This window comes from Hemiscyllium ocellatum, chromosome 12, assembly GCF_020745735.1.
Source record: "Hemiscyllium ocellatum isolate sHemOce1 chromosome 12, sHemOce1.pat.X.cur, whole genome shotgun sequence".
NCBI lineage: Eukaryota > Metazoa > Chordata > Chondrichthyes > Orectolobiformes > Hemiscylliidae > Hemiscyllium > Hemiscyllium ocellatum.
This window is the reverse complement of record NC_083412.1, coordinates 82,848,742-82,872,122: the sequence shown is the minus strand read 5'-3', so window position 1 is coordinate 82,872,122 and position 23,381 is coordinate 82,848,742. Positions and strand designations below refer to the sequence as shown.

Below are 23,381 nucleotides of genomic sequence, written 5' to 3'. Positions count from 1 at the left end.
AGCATCCAAGGAGCAGGAGATTCGACGTTTCGGGCATAAGCCCTTCATCAGGAATCAGTGTGTATGATTCTATGGTTCTATGTCTAATTTCTCATCAAATGTACATTGGATAAGAAACTTTATAGAAAGCGGTGGCGGCATAAAGTAGTTATTTGAGATATCTACGTCATGTAAGGAAAGGGATGGCTCCCTCGTGGACAAATGTTCCATTTGCCATAATGAGAGGCCCCAGAATCAACCTTCAAATCTCTGTGCACAGTTAGCTGTCCTTAAATAGGGTAGCAATGCTAACTTCTCCAACGAATATCTCTGTCCTTAGACGGGCAAAGGGCAAATCAGCCTGGATTTCCACTGTAACTGAGACCTGCTTATTAATGGCTGTCAGGATCAGGCTGGTGGAGGGCTACTGGTCATGTTGACCACATTATAGCTAATCAGGTCTGAGCCACCCAAGGCAAAGAACAGCATACCAGTGTGTGAGGTCAGGCTGGTCTTTAGGAGAGAAAATAAAAGAGGGAGTAAATATGAATACATTTTCGAGATTGTGGTGAGATTATAAATATTCATCAGAAACTTCACAGTACGTTACTCTCTGAATACACCCAGCTCGATGTTTCGTCTGAAATCACAAATCTGCCCTTGCGTTGCTCTGTCGTTACAGCACTGCAGTGAGACTGCTACATTAAACTGCTAATTTGATCTGTTTTGTTTTAAATCAGAAAGTACTGGACAGACTCACTAAGTCTGGCAGCGTCAGTGGAGAGAGAAGCAGTTGCTAACTTCTCAGTCCTGTTAAAGCCAATGCTCTAAAAATGCAAAAGGAAGTAATTGTAGCAAGCTGCAAACGAGGCCATTGAAGGTCGAGTGTAGCTTTACATTTCAATCGCTGATCAATAATTGTCTTTTTACAACTTATTTTGCTTTGATAGCAAAATGGGATCTTCTAAAGTTTGATATCGGTTACGTTTGATGTCTCCTACAAAGACACCTATACAATCTCCCTCGCCTTGCTTTTGGTCAGTCTCAAGCAATGCGCTATACAATGCTGGAATAGCGAGTTAACGAACTCAAGTCAAAGCAGATACATACAATGAGAAATGAAGACAGGGAGAAATTAGATTGGGTGAGCGATAAAGGGACAGGGAAGGGTAAAACATAAAGAACCATTTTAATAACTTCGAAAAACAGGGTAAAAACAAGGACTGCAGATGCTGGAAACCAGAGTCTAGATTAGAGTGGTGCTGGAAAAGGACAGCAGGTCAGGCAGTATCCGAGGAGCAGGGAAATCAACGTTTCGGACAAAAGCCCTTCATCAGGAAGAGAGCCTTGTAGAGAGAGGAGGAAAACTACCACCTCTCACCCGCAAAAGTGAAACATGGTTGGCGTGGACCAGTTGGACCGAAGGATCCGCGATTCTATACTTTATGACTCAATGCCTCTATGTACTGTTTCCTTTGTGAGTTTCTGATTTAGAAGGTCGTTAGAACCATCAACTTGCCTATTATCGAGGCCCTTACATCAGGAATAGCAGATCTAACTTTCTACAGCGGATTTCATTCATATTTATGGGCAGCTCGAATGACTTCTTGTTACCCAAGGGAAGGTTGGCAGCAAGCTCCTATCTGTGCAGGCGAACGAGTCATCCAGCAACGTGTGGCCATTCGCAACTCCCAGGTTCTCCCCTCCTCACCACATATTGCCGTTTTGAATTTTCTCTCGCCCTGGCAGAATGCTGTGAGCGGACTGTTATTTCCCCAGGAAATTCAGGGCTTTTTAAATAAAAAAATAATAGTGCCATCCTGAGGAGAAATTAAGAATAGCAAACGACAATTGAACCGTTACCAAATAATTTCAATCGATTCGGAACGTTGCCATCTCAGAGTTTCCACATGTATAAACTGTTCGGTGTGTATTGGCGCCTACTCGTTCCTTCCCCTATAAGTTCTTGATAATCCTATATCTAGCTTTGTTGGTTTTCGGTCAATGCTGACCTTCACATTGTGGTTGACAGGCGATAGCATTTGATTGTCCATAATGTAAATGGGAAGAACTTTAAAGGTTATGATGCTGAACTGAAGAACTGAACCCTCTGCCAAACAAATTGGGAGGTCCATTTGTGCAACCCAGTGATGACTTTAAATGAAAATAATGTTGTTCTAATGACTTTCACGTACACTGTGGCAAACAAGGCATATTGGAATCTTTCCTTAATTTTGAGAACTTTTGAATAAAATATCTAGTAGTACTAGATGTGTAGGAAACACTGGTTAGGTCACAGATGGAGTTTTATATATAGCTCCATCATCACATTGCATCAATGCCATCATTACTCTAGAGAGAGTATAGACGGGATTTACAAGAATGTTGCCAGGGCTTGAAAACTGCAGCTATGATTGGAAAGATTGGTTCAATAACGTTCATCTTAGAACAGAGAAAACTGAGGGGCACTTAATTGAGATACACAAGATGATTGAATAGAATGGATGGTGAAGACCTGTTTCCCCAAGCATGGAGGTCAGTTACCAAAGTTTGCAGGCTGAAGGTGGTTGGCACAAGGATTAAAGTGGACATGAGGAAATCCTTTGCACCAGGAGGACGGTTAGTGTCTAAAATTTTCTGACCAGTTTGTGGTTGAGAGGGAAATTCTCGAATAATTTAAAATAACCCTGGATCTGCACTTGAAGCATTCCAACTTGTATGACTACAGGCCAAGTGCTGGAATGCAGGATTAGAAAAGATCGTTTTTAGCCACATGCAGACATGATAGGCTGAATGTCCACTGTCTCTGCCTTAACTTTCTATGATTCTCTGGTTCTATAATCTCCAATCACAAATGACAGTAATGTGATACTGCACAAATTTGGTCTTCCTGTTCACTTCTTTGTTTTTAGCTATTTTAATCCCTGCATTACATTTGAGCTACTTAATCAAAACTGCACACAAATTCTGGTAATTCCCAGCTATTAAAAACACCATGTAAACAAGTAAATGTTAAAAGGTTTATATTATAAAGTACAAGTTTTGTATAGAGTTTATTCATCAGCGAATTGAAAAGTTCTGATGATGTCAGAAACTGTCCAGCCAAAGTTAAATCACAATTATAATATGGCCAAAAATGTAAATTAATTATTCTTATATTATATAAATATTGTTTTTATTTAAGTTACACTTTAATGAGGTAGACTGGAACTTGATTCAAGATGCAAATCAAAGTTATATGCATTAGTGGGTTGCAAGTCACTAAGTCTGGAGTGCTTCTGGTATTTGGCAAGTATAGCCATGGTTATAATGGAATGGCTGAAGCCATCTTGAGCACGTGCAACAGCAATGTTGCTTATGATCAGATAATATGCTTTACTGATGTTGGCTGATGATAAACATCGTCCATGCCACAGAATCGAAGTGTTGGAGTAAAACACTTTGTGTTGTCAGGCATGGACTATATTAGTCAACAAGAAGACTGGTGTCTAAGCCAATGGGTGATCTCTTGTTTGCCTGCACATGTATACATCAATATGTTGACTGAAGTAGTATCATTTCAAACATTAGGAACAATCATTATAAGTAGATTTTAAAATATATTTTTAATTCTTCATTTTATGTCATATCATTTTATAGTGTTGCAGTGTGGGTTGTTTTATCATCCATTTCACTCCCTGATATTTATAGTAAGTTTGAACTTTTTTATGGCATTTGTAATAAAAATACTTTATTATTCTGTCTGCTATGGTTCAGCATTTGTAAGGCCAATTTTAAAAAAAACTTTGGTTTTCTCTTCATCTTTTGTTGCACTCAGGCCAAAATAGAATTCTGGGATACTGACAGTCCAAGCCTATCTTGATTGTTTAATGTTTAATTGGAAAGGTGAAATTTTAGGCCATTTGATTTCATGGAGCATTACATTATACCTCAGTCCTGAGCTTAAGGATTATTGAACTATAAACAATTGCTTTGCTTATTTTTATTGGAATTCTTAAAATCAGAAAGAATGCTTTGTCAATCCCAATTATGTTAGCTACTACATTGTCATGCCTCAACTCACCATATTATGGAGAGTTGGGATATAGATTTGAATCTGGTGTCTGTCTCACAGTGAGTTTCTGACCTGAACAATCCCAGGCATTGGACCACGTTACATGCGTCTCAGGATCAAGGCAGCGGTCTGGAAGTGAATAACTTACTTTCTACCTCATCCAGAATGTTGCACAGGACGACAAATAAGGGTAAGACAAGTTTTTTTTTAAAACCAAAGCAACATTGTTTGGAAGGGAAATAGCATTATATCAATCATTTGTCTGTTTTAGAAACACTGGCTCATATTTTGAAAAGCATTGCTACAGAGATAACAAGTTGAACTTGTGTTAACAAAGCATCATAATTACTGTTTGGTTCTAAATATTCACATTGTGTAGATCTTTATTTTGCATACTCAAGGATTTTATAAAGACTAAGGCAAACTAAGTGCCTGTCCTTTGTTTAAGAAAGGCAAAAAGGATAATCCAGGAAATTACAGGCCAGTGAAACTTACATTAGTTGAATGGAAATTATTGGAGAAGATTCTTAGGGAAAGGATTTACTCACAATTGGAAAAATATGGACTTATTGCAATAGACAGCATGGCTTTGTGCAGGGAAGCTTGTGTCTCACAAGCATAATCGTGTTTTTTGAGGAAGTGACAAAGATGATTGATGAGGGCAGGGCAATAGATGTTGTCTACATGGACTTTAGTGAGGCCTTTGACAAGCTGATTCAAAACATGAAGTCACATAGGATCCATGGTGAGCTGGTAAAATGGATACAGAACTGGCTTAGTCATAAAAGTTGACAGCATCGGTGGAAGAGTATATTTCTGATCAGAGACTGTGACCAGTTGTGTTTAACAGGGATCAGTACCACAGAAGGTAGCAAGTGTTTGAAATGGTCTGCAAGAGGAAGTGGTGCAGATGGATACAGTAGCAGATGGTACAACAGAGTGTTACAAGGAGACATCAATTTAAGATGAAGGATGGAAGGTATGGGAGGATGTCAGGAGTAGGTTCTTTATCCAGAGAGTGGTGGGGGCATGGAATGCACTGCCTGTGGGAGTGGCAGAGTCAGAATCATTGGTGACCTTTAAGTGGCAATTGGATAGGTACATGGATAGGTGCTTAACCTAGGACAAATGTTCGGCACAACATTGTGAGCCGAAGGGCCTGTTCTGTGCTGTATTGTTCTATGTTCTATGTTCTAGTAGCAATGTTTATGAGGCATCTTGACAAATATATGAATAGGTGGGGAATAGAGGGACACAGACCACATAGATGCTAAAGGTTTTTAGTTTAGAAAGGCATCATGTGTCAGCGCAGTCTCAGTTGACCAAAGGACTTGTTCCTGTGATGGACTGTTCACAGCATCATAGAGATGTACAGCATAGAAACAGACTCTTTGGTCCAACTTATCCATGCCAACCAGATATTCCAAATTAATCTAGTCCCATTTGTCAGCACTTGGTCCATATCTCTCTAAACCATTCTTATTCATATACCCATCCAGCATTTTAAGTGTTGCAATTGTACCAGCCTCTACCACTTCCTCTGACAACTCATTCCATACATGCACCACTGCCTGCGTGAAAAAGTTGCCCCATGGGTTCCTTCTAAATCTTTCCCCCTCATACTAAACCGATGCCCTATAATCCTGGACTTCCCTCTCGTGGGAAAAGACCTTGTCTATTTACCCTACCCATGCCCCTCATGATTTTATAAGCCTATATAAGGTTACCTCTCAGCCTCCAACCCTCTAAGGAAAACAGTCCCAGCTTATTCAGCCTCTCCCTTTAGTTCAAGCCCTCCAACCCCAGCAACATCCTTGTAAATCTTTTCTGAACCCTTTCAAGTTTCACAACATCCTTCCTTTGTTCTTTGTTTCAAGAATGTACCAAATATAACTTGACTCAAAGGACAAAAAAAGAAATCAAAACAGAAAATGCTGAAAATGCTTATCAGCTCTGACAGCATTTGTAGAAAGTAAAATAAAATTTACAATGTTTCAGATCATGGTGCTTCATTAGAACTTCTGAAAGATCATAACCTGAAACTTTTATTCAGTTTTTTCTCTCTCTCTCCAAGGATGCTACCAGGTGTTCCTAAGCATTTTTAGCACTTGCTGTTTTCATTTCACATTTCCAGCATCTGTAGTATTTGTTTTATGACAAATAAATAAGTTGTAGCTACTATTTCAGTTCAGACAAAATGTCATAAATATTTGATACTTCTGAAAGGGATCTTTCTGGTAGATTTGTGACAAGAGAAGGAAGCAAGCACGGCCAAGATATGAAATAAACACTATCACTTCACCAAGCTTTCTTAACATACAAGGCCACCATGTTAGGATGGAGAGAAAAATATGCAAATATCCCATTCCTAATCATGTTTAGTTTTTCTAAGTGGGAAGTAAGAGAGGTTGGACTTTGACCAAGAGGCAAACAGCCAATCTTGCAACATTCAGGTTTGCACATGGAAAATGATCACTTAATGGGATATTAGAAAAAGGACACATTTGTAAGACCATAATGTAAAATGAAAGAACACTTTTAATAATGCAAGAAAAGAAACTGAAGTGGAAAAGGCAGAATTAGAAAGGAAATCATTAAATGGTACATTGCATAGTTGTGCTCTTCCAAATGATGATACCACATGAAATATTTCCATCATGGAGCCAAGTCTGATGATACTATATGTTCTAATTGCCAGAGCTCCTGTGAGTCAGTGACTTTTGAATATTTACACTGCTTTGCCACATGAGTAAGTGCCCTCAATGGATCACATCTGGACATATTCAAGTACTTAGATATTGGGTCTCAGAGGAATGAGTTACAGAGAAGCAATGGAATATAATGTAAAGAAGCCCAGAATCCAGCAAAGTTATAACTTACAATATTCCAACACCATGGTAAGACATATTATATGCATCCAGTTTACATCCAAAATTATATAATTCATGCTACCATCATTGTTGTGCTCACTCCCCACATGGGCTCTCAGTCCACCAACAGCTGAAATTTTAATTATTAGCCTTGTGGTTGGATCCCTCCATGGCCTCATCCCTCCCTATAACTGTCATCTGCTCCAGCCCCACAAACCTCTGAGACCTATGAATTCTTTCAATTCTGGCTTCCTGACCATCTCTGGGTTCTTTCTTCCCACCATTGGTGCCAATGTGCTCAATCACCTCAATGCCCAGCTTGGGTATTTCCTCTCTCAAGCACTCTTCTATTTTTTCTTAATTGCACTGCTTAAGCCCTTCCACTTTGACCAAGTTTTGTGTCAACTATCCTAATTTTGGCTTAGTTTTTTTTTGCTTATTTGTTTTTTTTTCGCACTTGAGACACAATATAAATTGAAGGCACTATATAAATGCAAATTGCAATTAGAGAGAATGAAAGAAAAAAAATGGTTACTCAGTGCTTCTCCTTCCGTGGGACATGTACATTTTCCACTATCTGAAGTTCTAATTTATATAATTTCCTGAGGAAATGATCCCCAATAGAACAATCAAAATTCTAGCACTTTGAACGTGATTGAATTGAAACTGCAAAAGATCAGTCTGCTATACCTATCTACATTACTTAGCACAGCCCAATTGCTTTACAGTTCGATGCAAAGAAAAATCATATTTTGTAAACACTTCAAATCCATCACATGCAACCCCTCTAAAGAGCAGTCAACAATAAGCTGCCACTTTGTGCATGTTTACATCACTGTGATTTTTGTCAATGAAAGATTGTGTGAAAAGTTCCTTATTCTCGTTTCACTCCATACCTTTCAATGCAATCAGGGCAGACTCATGTTAGTATCACTACATGTACAACACAAATACAATAAAGAAACCACGGTCGGACCCAGCAACCTCCAGAACTAATCATTTAAAATGTTGGGTTAATAAAGGGATCATGTTGAATTTGGGATGAAAAAAGATATGTGAGAGGGGGATTGATATCTTACAATTGCCGCGTCAGGGGCTCCAAAAAATCTGAACTGTGTTAAAAAGTCCATGAGGCATTGCCCTTTTAAGCCATTGGGGCATTCTTGCAACTGGTAGCAATCAGGCGAGCGGCTGCAATGGACAGGAAATCTAAAATTAGTTTTTACTACCTATAATAGAAGATTTACGGTATGGTTTAATTTGTCGTCTCCGGGCTAAACTGTAAGGGAGAACTAAACCAGCCGGTCATGGAGATGGGCTCCGGCTCTAATAGACTCACTGTCAGCCTTTACCCGCTCTCAGCTCATGTCTTCACTGAAACACCAAAACTGCGTCACATTTAGTAATTCTTATAGCCCTTTTCTTTCCTTTTCGGCTTTTTCACTCCTTTCCCCTCCTCGCTTTGTTCTTTTTACCTTATTTGGGGGGGGGGGGGGGAATAACATGCTTTAACATGCTTATCAGACTGGGCGACTTCTAACTTGGTTCATGAAGGGGGCAAACGTAAAATGAAGGAAGAGTGTGCACTTGATGGTGTTATCTTGAAGTGAATAACGGCGTTGTGCAGTGTGATGGAAACTGATGATCTAAGGGCAATAACTTGGTGAAAGAAATGTAACTGAAACAAAAAGTTAGCTGAATTCACTCAATCCTTTCCCAAGGAGGCTGAATAATTAAGAGTTTTCAATGTGAAATTAGTACTTTTTTTAAAGTCGAAACACAGTTACAATTAAAAGGTAAATTCCAGAGTAATAATCTTTCTCATTTCCCCGAAGTTAGTTAGGCATCTTGATAGATAACTGAGCAAACCTCACTCCTGGGTTTGAGCTTTCAAAATCCCAAAGCAATATGATCCCCTAAACGACCCCAGAAATCACTTTTCAAACACGTGTCAGATTCAGGGGCTGGGGGATTTTACTCTGTGTGGATCAGCCGGGTAATGGGGCAAGACAGTGTAAAAACAGAGTTGGTGGGGTTACTGCACAGATTGATTAAAGAGGATAGCTGAACGGAGACAAATGGGAGAATCTAACCGTAAAGGTGAGCGCTCCTGAAGGGCGGGGATGGGAGACTCAGCGAAAGAGGCAATTTTGGAGTCAGCAAAAATGACACCGCGCACTTGAAAGCAGGAAAGGTGGGAGAACATGCGCAAACGGTGCCCGCAAAAATCCCGTCGCCTTTAGTTTGGAGTCTTGATGGGCTCGAAGGTAAATATTTAACACTGCGGCTTCAACACTTGCCGGCAAAAAAAATACAAAACATTTGAGAGGGAGCAGAAGGAATCCCTGACTCTGAGGAGTTTCTGATCTGCCTGTGACAGTAAATTCTAGGAGTTGAGCGGTTCCGTTATTCTCTCTCCATGAAACAAAAACACGTTGTTGCTGCTAATTCCGTTTCTCTCAAGCATACACAAAAACTCTAATCAGGATATCACGTCACTACAGAGCAGATACTTTGACTGATATGGATTACCAGGAGGTAAACATCTTTCTAACATCTGCAGAATCATTTCAACTGCGTCCCATTCGCTGTAAATCAGAACGTGACTGGGAAAGAAAAAGACGTTTCTACGCAAGTTCACGGGTAGAGCCCGTCTCTTTTTGTAAAGTCAACGCTCATGTATTTCCTATACATACATTTTAACACGAAGCTGGGCGGCTGTGGGCTATAACGGCGCGTACTTACAGAGCGGACAGCAGGCAGCCAGTCGAGTGGCGGAGATGCAGTTTCTGCTGTGAATGGGAGGCTCGGTGAATGGAATTCCTTATTTCGCTGAGATCTCCAATCACGGATCAGTGAGAGTGCCCAGACTCCCTATACACTCTGCAGCCTGGCCAGACAAAAACAGGAGGGAGGGAGGAGAGAGAGAGAGAGAGAGAGTTAGACAGGAAAAGAGGGAAGAGAGCGAGAGTGTTGGACAGGAAAACAGAAAATCGACAGGGAGAGAGAGAGAAAGTGTCAGACAGAGGAAGAGAGGGCAAAATCTCAAGGGCAAGGGAGTCAAAGACGGAAGCGTGTTTTTAAAAAAAAACTGACGAGAAGTTCGGAGTGAGATGAGGAGGAAAAGATTTCCGAGAGAAAAGGGAAAGATACGCTCACACAGTGACGGAACCCAAACCCACAAATGAATGAGAGTCGGAAGTGAATTCAGAAGAAAGGAGATAAAATGGGAAGAAGAAGCGAAAAAAGAAATAAGGAAGATGGAGTAGAAAAAAGTTTCCAATTAGAAAATGGCACCATAAATCGGCAAAGGGATGAACAAACTAGATGAGGAACTCCATTAAAAGTTACACGTAGATGTGAACAGAGGCTTTCTGAATGAAATCTATAAAGAAATGTTGACGATATTTGTTGATGCTACAATAAGCCTACGACACTCCTGTTTCACTGGGCGCATTGGGCTCTGTTCAAACAGAAGTCTGATTGTGGTACCTGTCCTGCTCACTGCCCTTTTTTTCCTCTTTTTTTTTGCAGACGTGTTTACATTTCTGCGGTTTAGTCTATAACTTTCTCCTTTTTCAGAACGCTAGACCACGCGCATGCCCCATTCCCTCAGCTCCCAGACATTCCTGAAGTCTGCCAATTTTTTTTTGCTTTTAAAAAAATAAGTTGTTTTTAAAAAAAAGCCCACCGACCCCCAAGACTGGGTCAGACACAGTGCTGTGTGAAGACTGGGGTGTGCCGTTTCTTTTAGTAACGCCAATCTCCCCATCTACACACACCGCCACCCCCACCCCTTCATCCCGACACCACCATGTAAGAAGGACCTCCAAGACTCGGTTTCCTGTTTCTTTTTCAACTCAAAAGGAGCATGGGTCAACCTTTGTAGATATTCAACAAGGTAGTGCGTCTGAAAAGACCAAGAATTGCGCCCAACCCAGACTATTCCTTGCATGTTTCATTACTGGAGTTCCCTTTTTCCTCGATATTTCTTGCACAATGCATGTATCTTTGCTGAAGTTATTTCCTCAATCCTCTCCCCTTTCTTCCCTCACTCAGAGCTGCATCCTTCCTCCTATATTTACACAACCTTAAATGCAATCAGCCTGCACTCGTGATTAGGAAGTCCATTTCTGTAACATTATTAGCTACCAGATGTGGAAAAATTATTAAGGCCTGAGAGCAAGGTTGTAGCCAACTTCCAAGCGAACAGGGAAACGATCGCTCTGATGCATTTAAGACGGATATGATGTTCAGAAGCTCGCTATGAAAGTACGGCTAGAGTTCAAAAGTGACCACGGGGGACAGGCTAGTTTATATGGATACAGGCATGAAGAGACCTTTTGCATTCCTGTTGGTGATGGATATTACAAGGAATTACAATATTATCAGGATTTTCTTTTCGAGTCCTCCCCATGACAGCACATCAACGCGATAGAACTTTCTGGTGGAAAATGAAGGGTTTTTTTTAAATCATGTGTTTCCAATACAACTTTCTCGACTAATTTAAATGCTCAGTCGTAACTTCACAATAGGAAACTGTATTTTAAAACGTGAAATAAACCTTGCATTTAGGTCGCTTTTTTTAAAATCTGGGATCTCGGGAGGTGCTCAAACGCTTTGCAATCAATGAACTTCTTTTGGGGAATCGCCACTTTTACAGTGCAGGCAAAAGTGAGGACTGCAGATGCTGGAAATCAGAGTTGAGATTAGAGTGGTGCTGGGAAAGCACAGCAAGTCAGGCAGCATCCGAAGAGCAGGGAAATCGACGTTTCGGGCTAAAGCCCTTCATCAGGACTGGAGGCGGGGAGCCTCCAGGGTGGAGAGACACTTTGACAGTGAAGTTAATTTTCACACAGCAAGATCCCAAATTGGGTTCATGGAAAGATTACCTGTTTTAAGTCGCGATGTGAGTGTGAGAAATATTAACCGGGACTTTGGGAAAACTCTCTTGCTGTTCTATGGACTGGGTAATCCTTTTTTGTCCAATTGAGCGGAATGATGGGGCCTGGGTTTCAGGCCTCATCCCAAGATCACCTCTGCTCTACTGCGGCAACACCCAGGTCCTGCACTCAAGTGTCACCTTGGATAATGTCCTGACATTTCGGGAGTAGTCATGAACTGTTCTGATGTTTAAACATCATGCACAGTGGTGTTATATGGTGTGCACGTAAATGTGTGCTAGTCCAGATATTGTTTATCAACCTGTTTAAAAAAAGTGGAACTTGAAGGCAGGGACTCCAGCTCAGAGATAAGGAAACCATCACTGCACCAATGTACCTGATTATTCACCGACACCCTTCTGTGTGAATTTCTATTACTTTTTCAGCCATTTTGGACACAGGGAAGACCTTTTAAGACGGAGAAAAGGAGAAACTTCTTCAGCCAGAGGGTGGTGAATCTATGCAATTCACTGCCACAGAAGGTGTGGAGGCCAGGTCATTGAGTATACTGTACTTAAGACGGAGATAGGTTTTTGATTATCAAGGGGATCAATGGTGACAGGAAGAAAGCGGGAGAATGGAGTTGAAAGACTTATCAGCTTTGATTGAATAGTGGAGCAGATGGGCTGAGTGGCCTAATTTCTGCTCCTTTGTCTTATGGTCTTATTCGGACATTTCAGGAAAAAGCTGCTGAACTACAACAGGCCAACACAGAACTGACTGCAATTGCACAAACAATCATCTGCCAGGGTGGATGGCTACCATGGTTACCACATACATATTTACATATTTATATAATGCCTGTAAGTTAAGGTAGTTTTCTACAAACTCGTAAGTTGTCAGTTATACATATATACACATCCATTTGTCTGCATATTAATTTTGTGAGTTTGCAGGTACGCTTACAGGGATAGGGTAGAGGGGTGGGTCTGTATGGGATGCCCTTTGGAGGGTCAGTGTGTTCTCAATGGACCGAAGGGCCTATTTCCACACTGTGGGGATTCTGTAATAAGTAATTTAATTAGGGAATAGGTGGACTTATGTTAGGGATAATTGAGACAGTTAAAGAGAAAGCGATCTAACCCATTTTAAAACATAATGAGGTCCCGGTTCTCTCCCTGTTCCTCCCTCTTGTGTTTGTGCAATTGATTTGAGTGGTGGACAGTGCTCTGAGGCATAATGGTAGGGTTTTAAACCCCACTGCAGGACCTCAACACAAAATGCCAGCTCATACTTCAATGCAGCCTAAAGAGGCTGATCCCTTTCTGATGAAGTTGTCCAATGGCCCGAATTGCTATATCAGATGGACATAAAGATAGCATTTTTAAAATTTTTTTTCATGAGACGTCAGTGTCCAGAACATCCATTCCTATTTACTATTGTGAGGGTCAAATGTGTGCTATCTTTGAACTGTTGCAGTTTATCTAGTGTGGGGGTACCCCACAGCGCTATTAATGCGGGAATCCCAGTATCTTGACCTGGCAACACTGAGTTGCTGATAGTCCCAAGTTAGGATGGTGTGTGGCTTGTTTTGAAGAAGACTAGGAAAGCTCTCTAATTTCCCATCCAAACATGAGTTACCCGGACATTATCTCATTGTTATTTAAGGGGCCTTCTGCTCAAATTAGTTGCAGTTTATCCAGATTACAACAGTGACTGGATCTCAAAGGATGGTATTTTGATGCATGCGGGATAGTTCTCTATGCACGTAGCTTGTTCTGTATCTATGTAGTGTATATGTGTTTGTGCATGTGTTGTGTGTGTATGATGTTTTGGATGAACATTTTTGGAGCATATTTGATCACAGCACATGTACGTGTGTGCCATCCTTATGTTACGTGCTAATCTTTTTTGAATGCACACAATAGGTTTAATCTCTGTCTCGTGTTTAGGTAATTGTGTTTGGTGCTTAGAACTGTGCTCGCATTTCTGCAACTCTCGCTATGTCATATTCAGCATCAAAAATTGCAGAAAATCAATTATGCAGAAGTCGTCGAACAGGGGACAAAGTAAAAGCTGCCGAAAAGGTACTCCAAGACAGCGCAGGGTTAATTAGGGAATAGGTGGTCTTCTGTTAGGGATAATTGAGACAGTTAAAGAGAAAGTGATCTAACCCATTTTAAAACATAATGAGCGGTGGAATTTTCCTGATTATGTGAGTTAGCGAAGTCATGAGTCGAAGTTGTTAGAGTGGAGTCGTTGTTCAAATTATCTGGGATAAAATCGCTTCTCATTCACCATCAACTTCTGAGGCACCCAGAGTGTGTTATTCTCAATTCAAGATTCAATCAATTCACACCAGAACAATCTTTACTTTGGCAAAAAAGAAATTGCAAGCGATCTTTATCAAAATGCAAAATCGTTTCAACTTACTCTAAAATTTATGGAAGACTTTTTTTTAGAAAAGTTTTCTTTCAAGCTATTAATTTATGTAAACAGTACTCCTCAGAGTCTGAAACGGAATAAAATTCCGTTTGCTATTCCGCCTTGTATAAAATATTTCTTTATGTACTGTCTGAAGGAACTGGATGGAAAAGCATTAACTGCCAGATGATCAGACGACACGTATTTTGCAAAGCTCTTGGGACAGAGACGTCGCGACTGTGCGGATCTGTCGCGCATCTTTATGAGAAAATTTCAGAGATAGACGATGTGTCTTTTTTTTGGCGTTTTATTTTCCAGGCTGTGCAGCTAAAAAGAGAGAGAGAAAATCGCGCAACGTAGAGTCTAGACAGGAGAGATTCTGTCCAAATCTGGAAGCCATTCGGCCAGACTGGGAACACTTACTGTGGAATGGAACTGATTGGAGAAATGTCGAGCTCAGATTTCACTGGAAGACTGGGCACAAACTCCTTCTCTCAATTAAGAGTGAAAAAATGGATTTTTAAAAATATGTTGGAAGCGGAAGAACTTGCCTCTTAACACCTTTTGTTCAAATATGAACGCAGTTTAACCATATCGAAATGTTCTGCCTCAGATTGGCTAATTCCCTTCACCAGCAGTGATTCCCCAGAGCAACAAGGCGCTAGCAGCGCAGGGTGAGAACACAAACTCTATCCTGCTCTCCAGTAAACCACAAGAGACCTCGTCAATATTCACATACCTTGGCACGTTCACTGGGACTAAGCTTGCGATGTTAGTACGCGGAAGCATTAACGATTTTACTCACAAAGCGTTACCAGAAGCCAGCGCCCCAGTGACCAGATTGCCAACATTCAACAAGAGTTTTACGTTAAACCTTGAGAGGACCCCGGGGGCTTCAGCTTTGGACCAGTGGCAGCCTGTGTGAAGGCGGGGCCGTGTGACAGCGCCTCCTGGAGGTGATTCCATTTGGATAATTTCACACCTTTGGCACATCGCACGGTTGCTGTGGGTAGAAAGTGGAAACTAGTTCCCACTGGAGGGAAAGACGTTTGGTGTTCCGCCTCACAGTGCTAACACACACACGCACACACTCCTACAGACCCAGACACTCTCACAGACCCTCTCTCATATACAAGCTCTCTCTCATAACGCTCACACATACACACCCCCGACACTCACACCCACACTCGCGCCCTCTCACACCCCTTTACACTCACACACCTACACCCTCTCCAGCAACCCACACACACGCGGAGCAGGATAACCCCACAGTCAGATGGTCAACCGGGGAGATATGTGTCTAACTCCCTCCGGCTGGCTGGCTGGGATGCTGCTGTGCTAGAGGTTGGGGGTTTAGCCTCCAGTTTGCCCTGACCGAACAAAATCGATTGAATATGTCTCCAGAGATACCGGCCAGGGAGAGACGTCCGGCTCTTAGCTCGAGAGTAAACTATGGGACCAGAAAGCGGCCAGTTCCCCCATTGCTGTAGCCATTGTCACTGCACTCAACATATGCGCTACTCTCAAACCTTTAGCTCACCCCACAGAATGGCAGCTATTCTCATACTGTCACTCTTTCTCTCTAATTTCGGAGGATGCGTTGGAATTTCAGCAGCCCAGCTCCTATGAGCTGCTAAAACGAATGGGAAAGGACACAGGGAGAGGAGCCCGCAGCGTTCGACAGGGCACCGTCCCAGGCAGGAGCTTTGATCCATCAGGAGACAGCACCTTATTCCGGCGTGCTCTACTCTTACTGAGAGTCCCAGCTCCGCCGTGTAACATTTGAAACGTCGGTTTTGATCTTTCAAATATATCTGCGGAGGTAAAGGTTCCGTTCCGCTCCCAGCGGGATTCAGATGTGAAGGGAACTCCACGCGTTCCTATGCGTCTTCATGTCTGACCGTACACTGTTTCACAGAGCCAACCAGGGTGTATACTGTATGCTTAGGTATGAGAAGGGTTATTGGGCAAAACGCACGCTGCATGAGTTCATTGATTTGCGGCCCATGAACCCCTCTTCACCCCACCCCTCCTGCTTCCGGTTTATTCTGATTAAAATCGAATTTTGAGGCATAGATGACATTGTCAAGTTTTCATGCTAATCCCTCGCCTCTGCCCAAGACACTGCTGTTTTATCTTCATCTTTTCTAGGGAGGAGATTCCAGACCTTAGGACATTGGCAGCACTGGGCACCCAATAGTGGCGTGACAAAAATAGGAAAGATGCCAGAATTACTGCAATGCAGATATCTCAACGGGCTGTCGATTGGAGGAGGCCAGGAGGGGAGAGACCATGGAAAGATATGAACAGAAATATGGAAATTTAGAATCGTGGAACGGCAGAAATGGGACCCAGGATAGATCAAGTCAGAAGTTACATATCGTCCAACAGGTTTATTTGAAATCACAAGTTTTAGAGCGCTGCTTCTTCGTCATGTCAAATGATTTCAAATAAACCTGCTGGACTATAACCTGGTGTCCTGTGACTTCTGACTTTGTCCATCCCAGTCCAAAACCGGCATCTCCACATCAGTGTAGATCAGTCAGTAAAAGGGTGATGGAGATACAATATGGATACAGCAGGATGAGCTGAACAGTTATGGGGTGGGGGTGGCGAGCGTGTGAAAATCAGGAGGTGAGCCAGGCCAACACATCAGATGAATTCAATGACATATAAATGTATCTTCCAATAAGGTCTGGTTTCCATTATTTACTATTTGCTCCTTAGAGATGGATCTCAGATAAACTAGCTTGGATGGAATTATTACAGATTGTTACTGAAAGTAAATCAGTTTCCAATCATTTATAGCATTATACCATGCAATTTCAACCACAAGTCACTTTACAATTTTCAAAGTGGGCTAAGATCAGCTAAAATTGTCCTTTTTAAAAGAATGCCTAACATTGAAAAAGACTTTTATACAAAATGGGAATTGCCACCTATCTACCAAGGGAGGATTAAACCTGTTGGAAAGTGGCTTCAACACTCTCACTACATCAGACACTTTCTGATACAATGTAAATCAACCCTAGTTACACAGCACAACAGAAATAACAGTTTTCTTGCTGTTAAACTTCCTGGAAATACACGAATCTGCAAATAAATGGCCACACAGTTATTTCCCGTGAAGAATCAGTTCACTTTCTCTGTGAAATCTTGTCCTAAATGTACAGATTTTCTGATTTTTTTTTCTTTAGAGGATTTGCAATTTCATTGGAAATAATGAGCAGAGGAAGCTTTCCCAAATACAGTCATAGATGCTGGAAAGATTACCCAGTCAAAATGGGACTACTCCTAAATGGGATTTTCACCTGGCATTCCTTAGAATTACGTTAGAAAACCTGAGAAAATTCCGAGTGGCAGTGGCCGCAGCAGTAATTCCTCTTATATTCCACACTAATTTTGATACACTGATTGGCATTGTCAATGTTTTTAATTGTACCAGGAAGAGCTGATAATAAACATGGAAATGAAAACAAAAAGCTTGGGCATTTTTGTAGCAGTGTTCAAATCCAGGTACATCAAATCACTTTACAGTCAATGAAGCATTATTTTTGGAAGTGTCATCATTCTTGTAAAACAGGGAAAGTGACAGCCAATTTGTCCCATAAACATAAATGTAACATTTACCAGGTGATCTGTCTTAATAACGTTATTTGAATGATAAATATTGGCTAACACACCAGTAAAATCTCTTCTTTGAAATCGAATAATTGGGTCTTATCCATCTGTCTGAAAATGCAGTGAAGGCATCAGTTTAACAAATTACCTGCAAAACACAATTGCTGATGGTATGGTAATATATACAATCATTGTTGGATGTTTATTTGAATAAAAATAATGTGCAACAGTATGGAGAAAAGCAGGTACTGATGTTCTTTTGAAGAGCCAGTACAGGTACATTGGGCTGAATGGCTTCTTTCCAATAATTGTGTTGAAGTGTCTGTGTATACTTTTGTGCTCAGGTCTCTAGACTGAGTCAGTAACTCAAGACCATCTGAATCAGGTGGATTTGCTACCATTGAGGTACATTGACATAAATGATAACAGATACAGTGATAGCTTAATGGGTAAAAATATATTGCATAGGAAAATATTCAGCTGCACAGACCCTTGTCTAAGTTGAGCTGAATAAATAATAGAACACTGAACTGCTTGGCTCTGGAAGGGGAAGTGATACTGAAACATTAAGATCCATTGTCAAGGACATTGTACAGTACAGTTTTGATGTATTTGAAAACAAATTCAATGGAGAAGGATCCAAAAGCCTTACCACAAGACAACCACAACTGCACACAGATCAGGACAGCTTCTGGTGGCAGCCTTCCTGAGAATCCCAGATGACTTTGATCTCACTGCCACTCCTTTGTCACTATCTACTTTCTACACAAACTGCAGCAGAAGCAGACCAAACCAGGATACTCTTCTTTATGCAGGGGAAACACAATGAGCAACACACAAATAGTTTTAACCAGGTTCTAACTGGGACCCCTCAGCAATTCTCCACATCCATTTCTCCCAACTGGTTATTACCTAAGGCTAACAAGGTGGAAAGATGCATTATGACATCCTGGGAACTAGATAGTTGTTTACAGAGGTAAATGTATTGCATAAATCCAGCTTTACAGCAATAATGTTCATCACTACCTAGCTATTAATAACTCTGTAAAACAAAGGCATCTTCTGTAGCATTCATAACTACAATTGGGAACCTTTACAGAATGGAACCAAAAGGTTTGGGGATGGGTCTGCTCACCTGAAAACACAGTCAAAGGCCCTTAAATGGCAAGAATATAAAGACATGAATCACGTAAGTGTTTGGTTTGGAAAGTGGGCTATGACTTCATTTATGATGGGAGAGAATTCAAGTGTGTTGTACAAATAGAATAAAATGCCTTTAGAAATCAATCATAGAGACATAATCATAACATGTTTAGAATCGGTTTTAATATCATATCCACTAATAATCGATGAATTGTACCAAATCAGAGTTGACTAAGTGATGCTCATAGGTCAGATGCTGAGGGTGGAATGGTCACCAAGTGGTCAACACTTTTGTGCAAGCTGAGGCCACAGAGGCTTGAAAATCATATTGTGTGTAAACCTGAAAAATGTTGTCAATTGTAAAAATCAAGCTACAAAATGGATGTTAAAAAAATGACATACATATTTCTGAAAGGCCCTTTTAGTGATAAATATCCATCTCCAGGCCAGGAAGAATTTTTATAAGTAAAATTGAAGATTCATTTTTGCAAATTTTTGGCAACAGAAATTTTCAGTACTATATTGTTAGGTTATTGACAGAGTGAGAAATTGGCTGAAAGGATTTTCAAAACTATTTTAAGTCATTTAAGTGGTTCTGTTCTCTTTGTTGTTTGCTGATCCTTCATTGATAATTTTTAAACTTGGTTTCTAATCTGTCTAATAATATTTCAGGCTATGACCATTATTGATTTCCTGCACTTTATTGAGTCTTAATAGAATGGATCATACTTAAGTCAAGTAAACACATTAAGTGCTTAAAATTTTCAGTGGTAGATAGAGAGAAACTATTCTGATGGGAAAGTGCAGAAAAATGTGCATAACCATCTAATTAGAGCCAATCTATTCAGTGATTAATTCAAGAAATTCTTCCTCACAGTCTGTAATCTGAAAATATCTCACCACCAAAAATATCAATGAGGCAAGGGCATTTCAAAAATTTCAAAATGGAGATTGATAGATTTTTGTTAGCTAAAAGTATTAAGGATGACAAAATCAAGAGTAGACGGAGTTACAATAAAAATCAGCTGGGATCGAATTGAACGATAAAACAGGCTGAATTGTATTTCCCTGGCCATATATTCCCAAGTGGTTTTTAACTTCATTCAGGGGATGTGGGCTTGGCTGGCTGGACCAGCATTTATTGCCCATTCCTAATTTCTCTGGTGAGCAGTCTCTGAGGATGAGGGAATATTATTTTTCTCTCAAAGGCTAACAGTCTCTGGAATTCCCTTCCTCAAACAGTGGTGGATGCATAATTTTTAAATATTTTTAAAGCAGAGGTTGATAGATTCTTGATTACAAAGAAGACAAAAGATTATCAGGGATATACAGGATTGTAGAGTTCATGTTAAGATCAGATCATATTGAATGGTGGAGCAGGCTCAAAGGGCCAAATGGCCTACTCTTGCTCCTTGTTCATTTGTTTACATGTCTTTTTTAACTGCTGCAATCAATGTGGTGAAGATACATCTTAAGCGTTGTTTGGGAAGGAGTTCCAAGATTTTGAACCAATTTCAGTATAAGGTCAGTAATATATTTTCAAGTCAGGATGGTGAGTGGTTTGGAGAGGAATTTGCAGATGGCGATATTCCCATTTTTGCATTGCCCTTGGTCTTCTTGGTAATAGTAGTGTGATTTGGAAGTTGCTGTTTAAGGATCCTTGGTGAATTTCTGCAGTTCATCATGTGCGTGGTACACACTGCTACTACTGAGCACCAATGGTGGAAGGATGAAAGACTTGTGCTTGTGGTTGGTTTGACTTCTTACTCAAGACTTTCTTATACTGTGTAATGAATAAAATGATATGTATAATGCTAATGTGACACTTCATCATGAATTGAAATTGAATTACATATATTAATACGAGAGATCTAGGTTTATACATCATAATGGGGTACTACACCAAATCAAGTGCAAAGAAAAAGACAAGGTAAGTCCAAAAATATATTGAAAACATTTTGCATTCTATCCTCCTGGTTATTGAATGATAGTTAGAGAAGTAATTTGTTTTTTATTCATTGTGGGATGTGCGTATCAACTGGCTTGGCCAGCATTTATTGCCCATTCCTAAATGCCCAGAGGGCAGTTAAGCGTCAACCACATTGCTGTAGATCGGGAGTCACATTGCTGGCCTGACTGGGTAAAAATTACACTTTTTTTCCATAAAGGATATTAGTGAACCAGATAGGCTTTTACAACTATTAAAAATGGTTTCATGGTGATCATTAGACTCTTATTTCCAGATTGTTTTGATTAGTACTAATAGTGAACTGAGAGGACGTATTCCCATCTCCTTTTTTCTGCAACTATTTTGCTGCATGTGAACACATGAACATCCTTTTCAATGTCAACATTGATGTAGTGTACATTGGAAAGCCCCACCTGCATGGTTACTGACATTGAAACATTTCAAGAATTGGAAAGATGTGGGTTAGTTGCATGCATGCTACCACAGAACTAACATTCGCTTCATTTGCAATGGATGATCCTGGCCTTGCAGGAAAGCACAACAATTAGATCTTCATTTCCAATCACATATATGATATAGGTCAATGAGAGTTAAAGAGAGAAATGCTAACTCCATGATGCAGCAGTGTGCAGCATATTGCTCAATCCAATTTGTCTTTTGTGGTTGTCTGGAAGCTGCCAATCGCACTAAAGTTCAATGCATTGGTCATTTGTTTTAATTCCACTGAGTCAGTTAGCTGGATTTTACAACTTGGCTGTTAGTTTGGTTTCAGGAGCAAACATAGGACTGAGAGCTCTTCCTTATTCAGTGAATCACCCTTTCCCAAATCTGGGGCCCTGTGATTTTACGATTCCTTCTAAATAAGTTAGCAACTCCTACTTTACAATAACTCATAAGGGCTCCACCTGCTGTGCCTCTATCATAGAATCATACAGTGTTGAAGTAGGTCATTCCGTCATTCAAGCGCACACTGTCCCTCATGAAAAGCATCCCACCGAGACACAGCTCATTACTTTATCCCTGTAACTCTGCATTTCCCAAGGCTAATTCACCTAGACTGCACATCCCTGGACACTATGGGAAATTTGGTATACCAATCCACCTAACCCACACAAGGTGGCATGATGGCTCAGTGGTTAGCACTGCTGCCTCATAGCGGCAGGGACCCGGGTTCAATTCCTGCCTTGGGTAACTGTCTGTGTGGAGTTTGCACATTCTCCCCGTGTCTGTGTGGGTTTCCTCCAGGTGTTCCGGTTTCCTCCCACAGTCCAAAGATGTGCAGGTTAGGTGAATTGGCCATGCTAAATTGCCCGTAGTGTTAGGTGCATTAGTCAGGGATAAATACAGGGTAGGGAAATGGGCCTGGGTGGTTTACTCTTCGGAGGGTCGGTGTGGACTTGTTGGAATGTGGGAGGAAACCAAAGCGTTCAGAGGAAAACCACACTGACATGGGGAGAACGTGCAAACTTCACACAGACAGTTGCCCCAGGATGGAATCAAATGTGGGTCCTGGAACTGTGAGGCAAAAGTGCTAAATACTGAGCCATCATTATCACTTGCATCATTCCTACAACCTTCAGACCAGGGATTTCTAAATTATTGTATGTGTATATGGAGAAAAAAATTAATGTACTTCATTGTAGATGCTCTATCTGTTATACTTTTCCCAAATGATCTTGAATTAATTTAGGGAAGCAGGTAAATGTGCCTTGGTTGTCAGAAGCCTCTCAGCCCTTCTTCATGCAGGGTGGGAGTCTCCACAGAAAACTTGCTGTCCTCCAAAGTACTCACTGGTTCTCACCTACCACCCCACCAACCTCCGCATACAACGTATCATCCGCCGTCATTTCCGCCACCTCCAAACGGACCCCACCACCAAGGATATATTTCCCTCCCCTCCCCTATCAGCGTTCCGCAAGGACCACTCCCTTCGTGACTCCCTCGTCAGATCCACACCCCCCACCAACCCAACCTCCACCCCCGGCACCTTCCCCTGCAACCACAGGAAATGTAAAACTTGCACCCACACCTCCACACTCACTTCCCTCCAAGGCCCCAAGAGATCCTTCCATATCCGCCACAAGTTCACCTGTACCTCCACACACATCATCTATTGCATCCGCTGCACCCGATGTGGCCTCCTCTATATTGGGGAGACAGGCCGCTTACTTGCGGAACGCTTCAGAGAACACCTCTGGGCCGCCCGGACCAACCAACCCAACCACCCCGTGGCTCAACACTTTAACTCTCCCTCCCACTCCACCGAGGACATGCAGGTCCTTGGACTCCTCCACCGGCAGAACATAACACGACGGCTGGAGGAGGAGCGCCTCATCTTCCGCCTGGGAACCCTCCAACCACAAGATATGAATTCAGATTTCTCCAGTTTCCTCATTTCCCCTCCCCCCACCTTGTCTCAGTCGGTTCCCTCAACTCAG

The 23,381-nt window shown here is 41.3% G+C and overlaps 1 protein-coding gene across 2 annotated transcripts in view; it reads right to left on the bottom strand.

Annotated features, from left to right (window-relative positions):
- erg (ETS transcription factor ERG) overlaps positions 1 to 14,966 on the bottom strand; it is a 269,582-nt gene extending 254,616 nt beyond the window's left edge. The window contains exon 1 of one of the 2 annotated variants that reach the window (XM_060833787.1): positions 14,950 to 14,966. The gene's annotated coding sequence lies outside the window, so the exon portion shown is untranslated. Of the gene's footprint in view, positions 1 to 9,648; positions 9,744 to 14,949 lie in introns of those variants that run through there. The other variant, XM_060833786.1, reaches the window with a different exon arrangement.
- Between the last annotated feature and the right edge of the window lie 8,415 nt (positions 14,967 to 23,381).